This window comes from Giraffa tippelskirchi, chromosome 1 (genome assembly GCF_054371585.1).
Source record: "Giraffa tippelskirchi isolate mGirTip1 chromosome 1, T2T-mGirTip1v1.2.pri, whole genome shotgun sequence".
NCBI lineage: Eukaryota > Metazoa > Chordata > Mammalia > Artiodactyla > Giraffidae > Giraffa > Giraffa tippelskirchi.
The window spans coordinates 203,222,025-203,230,772 of record NC_137275.1 but is presented as its reverse complement, the minus strand read 5'-3'; positions in this window follow the sequence as shown (position 1 = coordinate 203,230,772).

The window sequence follows — 8,748 nt, the reverse complement described above, 5'->3', positions numbered from 1 at the left end:
TAGCATCCTCCTAGTGTATGATGCTTTTTCTTCTCCAGTCATTGCGAAAGCCAGAAATTTCACCATGTACTCTCTGGGCAGGAATAACACTTTGGGATTGAGAACCATTGAGAGACACTGTGGATGACGCTCCTTAAAACAAAGACAAAACAACAATATAGCTTCTGATTACCTGTTTATTACTCTCTTGGTCAAGCAACACCCAGTGTCCTGCTTTCCACTCTGCAAAATATAAACCACCCTTGTGCTAGGGAGCACAGCAACTTGAAGATTTTGGCTAAGTTTGTGCTTGTCTCCTAGAAGTGAATAAAGCCATGAAGAAAAGCTTAGCCTTAACAGTTTCTTGGGGTTGCTGCAAGACCATTACTCTCATCACAGGAGTGTATGAGTCCCTGTGAGAATGGTTGGGTGGAGGACAATGGTTCTGGGTCTTTCCACACACTCAGTTGCTCTCCTGTGAATGAGAAGTACACAGGGCAGTGGCTCTACTTCTAACCTGTTATAAAGTCCACTTGACCTACTAGCAGACATGTAGAACTAAGGGCTGTTTTTTCCTCAACAGGGTTTGACACTGACTTACCACCATCTAGGGAAACGTCTACCAGAAAATAGAACATTATGAGCATGTTACATGCTGGAAAAAGATGGAGACATTTAACACAATGAAAACTCAAATCACAACATTTTGCTTGTTTAAAGTTTAGCTTCTTTGTATTATTTTCTTTTCTTTAAGTATTTATTTATTTGACCGTATTAGATCTTAGTTGAGGCAAGCAGGAATCTTTCATGCAGCATACAGGCTCTTCATTGTGGTGTGCTGGTTTCTCTCTCTAGTTGTGGCCGATGGTCTCTAGAGTTTTCAGGCTAATAGTTTCCTTGAGATATGTGGGATCTTATTTCCCTCACCAGGGATCAAACCTGTGTACCCTCTCTTGAAAGTAGGATTTTTAACTAGTGGACCATCAAGGAGTTCCTCTATTATTTTTCTTTTCAACCCTGACCTCCTGCTTCACTTTTGCATTCAATAGTTATTCATGTTCACATTTTTTAAAAGAAAATGATGGAAGTTATCTTTTATTTCATTTATGTACAATCTATCCCATCCTACCACGTCAGAAGTAAACAATTAACCCAAGGTTGCCTGTTTGCTAAGAAATCACTGGTCCATGTTTTAAAGTGAAAAGAGCCATCCAAGCCAAGCAAGATTGGGTGCCTCTATTAAGCCCAAGACCCTCCCTCAAAAGAGGCATTTATTTTCCAGGCTAATTTTAATCTTCATAACCATCCTATGATAAAGATATTTTTCATCATTTTATTTTTCTTTATACTTAATTTTGTAAAGGATGTAGATAACACCCAACTTAAGGCAGGGTATTTGAACCCAATCAGGCTGAATCCAAAGCCTGTGTCTTTAATCTGCACACTCTGCTGTCCTCTTCTCTTTTGGATAAGGCTCCCCATCATCTAAGGGCTTCCCCAATGGCTCAGCGGTAAAGAATCTGCCTGTAATGCAGGAGATGCAAGATACTCATTTTCAATCCCTGGGTCAGGAAGATCCCCTGGAGGAGGGCATGGCAATCCACTCCAGTATTCTTGCCTGGAGAATCCCACGGACAGTGGAGCCTGGCCAGCTACAGTCCATAGGGTCACAAGGAGTCAGACATGAGTGAAGCTACCTAGCACACACATACCATCATCTAAACTGGTCTTGATAAAGTACTCAGTATGGGAGGAAATAGACACAAACATCAAACACAAGAGACTACACAAAACAAAACCCTATGGTCCTGAATTTGAATTGAAACTATTAGTATGAATTCAAGGCACATTTTATCTCATAAAGAATATCTTAGCTTTATTCAAAGAAATGTTCTAAAATCCATCCCCTAGACTGTTGTCTTGAAATAGCATTGCCAACCCAAAGGACCAGGGCCTTATGGATTCCAAGACTAGGGCAGGAAATGTACAAGTTAAGCCTGAAACATCATTTCATATCAGAATGCAAGAAAGTTGTCAAAGATTACTAGGGTCATGTCAAGAGGGCTAGGAGCCAACACACACAGGCTCCCAATGGCCAAAGAAAAGAGGACTTGAACTTCAAAATGGATAGACATTGCATAACTGTTGTGACTGTTCATAGTTTTATCAGTTAGATCTATATCCCAAGACACTACAGTTCAGTTTATTTCTTAGATCTCCTTATATTCTAAGTCTTTTTTTAAAACACAATTTTTCTTATTCTTACAATTTATCCATTGAAAAACTCAGGCCACTTGATCTGTAGTCTCTCACAGCCTGGATTTCATTGATTCAAACTCAAAATCTAGGTCAGGGTGTCTCTTTGTCCTGTATATTTCTTGGAAATTGACAACTATACCGGAGGTTCAGTTAAACTTGGATTCGTTTCTTCTGAGTAAGACTACCATGCTGTCATTGATGGAATTTCATTTCATCACGATGTATATGAACATCATTAAGGTATGTTTCCTCTCATTTATTCTTTACTTAACCAGCAGTACAGCTCATTAGGAAAGAGAAACGCTAATTCTATTTCCCAATTTCCAACCTAGCAAATTGATTCTTCACCATCCTCAGGGAATCATCAATTATATTTCATAATATGATTATGAATTCATGGATTTAAATATATTTGAATATGTAATGTGCTGTAATTATATCTAGAAATAGTTACAGCAATTTGTGAGTTCATATTGGTATTTCCAATTTAAATTCAGGACTACTGGATTTCACTTTACCTTCATTATAGTATGTCTGAATTTCCTTTCTTCCACAGTGAAAGTCTGCCATTCAAAAACACAGGAAGTAATAGAATTAGAATATCTCATAATTGCTAATTTGTTACTTCATATTACATATACAATAAACTCAGAATAACAATGTTGTCTACTGCTATTGATTATAATTACTAATTACTGGAAACAGTTGATTTTTTTAACTATGTATCTCCTTTTCCAATAATTTTTAAAATTGTCCTATCAGATCTACATTGTCAGATGACATACTTATTATATATCTAAATACTCACTTTTGCTGCTGCTGCTGCTGCTGCTAAGTCGCTTCAGTCATGTCCAACTCTGGGCGACCCCATAGATGGCAACCCATCAGGCTCCCCTGTCCCTGGCATTCTCCAGGCAAGAACACTGGAGTGGGTTGCCATTTCCTTCTCCAATGCATGAAAGTGGAAAGTGAAAGTCGCTCAGTGGTGTCCGACTCTTCACGACCCCATGGACTGCAGCCTACCAGGCTCCTCTGTCCATGGGATTTTCCAGGCAAAGTACTGGAGCGGGGTGCCATTGCCTTTTGCAAATACTCACTTTTAACCTCATTTATTCTTCTGTAGGTAATTAAATATTTAATGTTCACCACTATTAACTGCTCTCTAAATAGCTTGGTTTTCTGGGGCTCTTTCTCTAGTAGAGTCCTCAGAAATATATTCCCTGGGTTCTTGTAGATTAATTATACTCTTTTTTCTCCTTAGTATCTTTAATATGTTAGTTTGTGTTTCTTCTGGCATTGTTGTCAACAAGTCTGATGATAGCCTAATTTACTTTTCTTACAAATCATAGACTCTTTTTACCTAATGCTGTTTAAGTTCAGTCATTTTACTAGAAATATCTTTATGCTGGTCATTCTGGATCAATATTTGTAGATATACAATGTTTCAAAATATAGATTAAAATCATTTTATTTAAACCTAAGAAAAAAATTATTAAATTGTAGTTTTAACTATTTGTTTCTCTCACTTTGGTTTCTCCTTTAAGTATTCCTATTATTTATATGTTGGATCTCATTTGTCTACATTCAACAGTGTCAGTTCTCAATTTTTTTTTTTTTACATCTTGAGTCATTACTTTTTTATTTATTTTTTTCACTTAGTACTCTGTGGTTAAATGTGAGTCTTTATTTCTCTTTATTTAGTAATGATGGATGCCACCTCCTCTCAGAATTGTTCTCAAATTTACCTGCTGCACTTTGCGGTGAGTACCTGCAGACTCTACTGGGTCCTTCTATCTGCAAGGCTGTCAGATGTTCCACCGCTTCCCTCAGCTTTCTTCTTCATGGACATAGAAACATCTAGGTATTGTAGCTGTTTATGGTTTGAGGAACTTCAGAACAAACACCTGGTTATGTACTTTCATTGTAAATGTTGTCCATAGATTGTAGTTTTCCTATCAAGTTTTACTATCCAATTTTTATGCCTGTTCTTTCTTGGAAATTTGGGAAGATTAAAAAACTAAACTAATTTCCAGTGCTGCCCATATCACCACAGAATCTCTTTGATTTCTGGCTTCTTTTCATTGAAAATGCTTTTTTAAGAGAAGAATCTGGGCCTAGAGATGTTCTTTGCTACTGAATTGGCCATGGGTTTTACTTTTACCATGCATAGAGCTAGTCCTTTACCAAGCATGGAGCTAAGAAATTACATAATAAATTAAATTTGAGCATGATTAATTCTAAATCCAATGAATGATTAATAAGAAATAGTATACATACCACACGAAACAATCAGCAAAATGCACATTATGAGAAATTCTGCAGGACAATGATTCAAGCCCTTGTCCTTTAATAGCATGCTTTTAAATTACTTAGTGGGACAGTTTATTATAAAAGGCAAAAAGCAAACAAACAAAAAATAAAGAGAGATCAGCATGAGGGAAATCTATAAATTAAAATCATGATGTATTTATCCTATGTTTATCCTGATTCAAACAGACATTTGCAACATGATATTCCTGAGACAATCAGAAATTTGAAAATTCAAAAGCATCATTTAGTGGTGATGATTAAAATATTTATGCTGATGAAGTTTAAAGGACTAAAACTCATAGGTGACAAATAGTTACTTTAGAGGGGAAAAACAGTGAGTTCATATATCTTGATTGGTTATCATGTGCCAGGCATTATACTAAGCAATGCACGTGTATTGCCACATTTAATCCCCAAGACTCTGGGGTAGGGTTACATCAATCCATGTTATGTATAAGAAAAAACTGATTTTCCAAGTTTCTAACTAACTTGCCCAAGCTCACAACAATTAGTATATGATGAAGCACAGATTTAAGCTTAAGTGTGTTTCTTTAAGGCTCTACCAATGATCCTCTTTTACAAATTTGTAAAAGGGGGAGGGGGGAGTGAAATTAACAAAAGCCAGTAATGTACATGCCTCAAGTAAGTGTTGTTCATAAATTTATCTTATCATCTGCACTGTAAACAGCTATCTGAGAGTTCAGGAACCTGGATCTTTGACTTGCCACAAAGTCTCTCCCCCCAATTTCCAAGAACAGTGTCCCATCACCTTTTCCTTAATGTATGTTGTCTGGAAACTGTAAATTAAGTCTTTCTATGCTCTCTTAGCTAAGAGTTGAATCAGTGCCCTCAGTTAGCCTAGTGGAGGGCATCCTGGAAATTTGAAACACGAATGGATGATGCCAGGACATAAAATTGTTGTTCATAGATTTTGTCAAATGAACTCTAAGAAGATAACCAAGTTGTTGGCACCTGCCACTCAGACACCTGGAATTGCCCTGTGCCCTGTCCATGTTCAGAGCTTGGATTTCCAGATTATGGTTCATTCTATAAGGTATGATGTACACCCTTTGTATATTCCATGATACTTCTGTACCCATTTTGCAATTATTAGCCAGAGATAACATCTGTAGTTTATTAAAGGAAACAAATTTCAATGACAGTTGTTATAGCGTGGCAAGGACGATTTCATTGAAAGTGGTGGGGATGTCACAATGGGTACAAAGACCACTGCAACAGGGTCTTACAGTGAGGGAGACAGGCTGGAATCAACTCCAAATACGATAAGGAAAAGTGGGGATTTATAGGAGCATGGAGGGAGTTGGTGAATAGAAAATTACTAAGAGCATCAGAGGTAAGTGGGGTTCTGGCTAACCTGACCTAAGAGGATTCTTGCTGTGGACAGGCCAGGATGAGTGAACATCACCTGGGACATGGTGAGGGATGAGGGACCTCATTAAATACTGAGAGTGATCAGATATGAAGGATGGGAGGATTCTGGTTAAACTGATGATTCTTATTAAAATTGGTTGATGCACATAGTCCAAAAGTTATGCTTAGCTGAAAAAGAGTTCAGGGATGCTGAGTAGAGTTTGGTCAATGAGAGACCCTCACTGTCTACTAACAGAATAAATTGGCAAAGAAACTCCTTGTCAAAACTTTAGTCGGGTTCCTCTGCATCCCCTAGCGCTTGAATTTGGCATCCGTCCTTGTCTGGCCTGCATTGCCCAGTTGTGGCCAAAATCTTGCCAAGTCAGTTTATGGAAAATCTTTTACCCAGACACCAAATCTGATCATCATTGACATCTGATCAAATTCCTCATCCCCACTTTTGATCTCTAAGCTATCAACCGTCCTTCCACAAAAATTCTCTTAGATTTGCTTAACCAGAGCCCCCAACTCCTGCTGTTTCTGTTAGTAATTTTTCATCTAATGCCCACTCCCCATCCTGGGCTATCCTAAGGTCTCTTTTCCACTTTTGCAATAGTTCCTGAATGAAATCTGTTTTTACCACTCTAACTACTGCCTGGCTCTAGTTTTTCTTTAACAAAATACAGTGATTATGTTGGTTGTTTCAAAATGAGAACATAGGATATTGTACGAGGTTTTCTCCTCTCTTTTATTTAAGTGGTACTTCACTTCCCTGCTTCATGTGCAGGGGACATATCTTCCACATGGTTCTTTATCCCCATTACTCTTCTGCCTTCCCTGTTAGGAGATAAGAAGCTCTGTCACTCAACAGTCACCTTATGATTTAACATTTTCCTTCATGCATATATTTATCAAAGAATAAGAGATTAAGCTAAGGCACTTTATAGAATCCAGTAATCTTTTGCAAAATCAAAGGTGTAGGCTGTACATCCTTGGTGCTCAAAAAACTCTGGGCTATTGCAACATCAAATAGGCTTTAGGTTATTTTAAACAGACTCCTTCCTGGATCTTAACTTTTTGGTTTTGTTTCTAATGGAGGGCAATTTAACAGCTGACTGATTTAGAAAGAGAATAAAATAATGCTACAAAATATCTGATAACATCCACCAGAAGGCAACCCTAGTGCTGAAGCTAAGGGGAGAACCTTTGGAAATGGAGAGATTAAAGTGAATCAACTTCCAAAAATAATGGTTCTTACAAAATGGTGAGGCAGGCATGATTCTCAGTTTCTAACTCATACAAGCAAGACATTGCCTCTTCTTTTTATCAATTACATCAGGTCTCATATATCTGATGAAAAAATTCTACCTTCATAGTAATTGAGGTCTATTCTTACCACCTTTCCATGGGGCTTAGAATCCTGATGGCTTCCTCAGTCCCTGCAAATGAGGAAAGAGCATCTAAACTCTAACATGTCTTAGTTGCCTCTGGCGTCAGCATTATGAAACCTTTTCAGTAGACAATTAAACACCAGAACTCTTTTTTGTGGGCCATTGTGGGGAGAGAGCAAATTAGCCTGTATGTCATGTTTAGACTCTCTGGCTCCATGTTTTGTAAATAATGACTATGTGACAGCTGAGATCATTTATAGCACTGTGCATGCAGGTCCCGAGGTACTCCCTTGGTCACCACTACTTTGTGTGGTACAGATCTGTGAGCTTCACCCAAAAAGCAGTGGGAATTACAGCTGCATCATGCTGTGTCTGTTGGTCAGCCAGTAGCGGAGAGAATATAGCATGTCTGCTGTTACGGCTGCTGTGTCCACCAGGAGAGAATACTGTTATGGTTGCTCTGTCAACCAGGAGAGAAGTTGTGTGCAATTGTGTTGTGTTATGTCATGTCTGCTGCTACGGCTGCTGTGCCAGCCAAAGGAGGATAAATGTGTCTGCAGTTCCTACGGCTCTTCGCAACTCCTTTCAGCCTCTTAACTCATGCCTTGTCTAACTTGGGTTCAGTGAACAGTGCAGACAGTGTGAACAGCAAGACAATTGGCACTGTGAACAGGATGAGAAGCAATACAGTTATTATAAAGAGGGCTCTTTGCTGAGCCTGGGAACCCCATTCTTAGTGTTCCTGACCCCTGAGACCACCATAGCATCAGCATCTCTGGGATCTCACCTTCTCTCCCAAGAGATGCAGAAGAAATTGCAAATGCTGTTGATACTGTAGAATTCCTAGGCCCGTCTCTGATTCTCAGCCGATCTCTCTCCCCCTTGCCCATTCAGAATGTCTTGTATGCATTATCTCCTCTGCAGCTGAGGCTTATGTACAAGATAGGCTCCCAAAGGCTGCCTCTCTTTCAGGCCAAAATCCTCAACGCAATTTCAAAGCCTTGATAATCTGCTAGAAATATGGAGCAGATACTTGAGGAAAATAGAATAGATATTTAAAGTCAAAATGATGCCTCCAATTTCTCAGCACTTGCTCAGAGATGTATGTGACTAACAAACTAGGTTTTTGTTTTTGTTTGTTGATGGAAAACATCCACTTCTCCTGTTTTAGTTCCTGCATTAAACCACAGAATGCTTGGTCCATTGAAAATACAATAGCCTTCCTCTACATCCCCAGGGGATCACTGGGGTTTCAGCATTCCAGAGTCGCTGGAGGTAAAATATCTGTGTATGGAGGGCTGATGTAAGGCCAGGGCTGCCCTAGACAAAAAGAAGGACTGAAAGGTGGGTGTCTAGATTAGTGCAATGATGAGAGTGCTTACTCAGTTCTGTTAACTTAGTTTGGTTAGCTAAGTATAAAATTTAGATCCAAAGCACA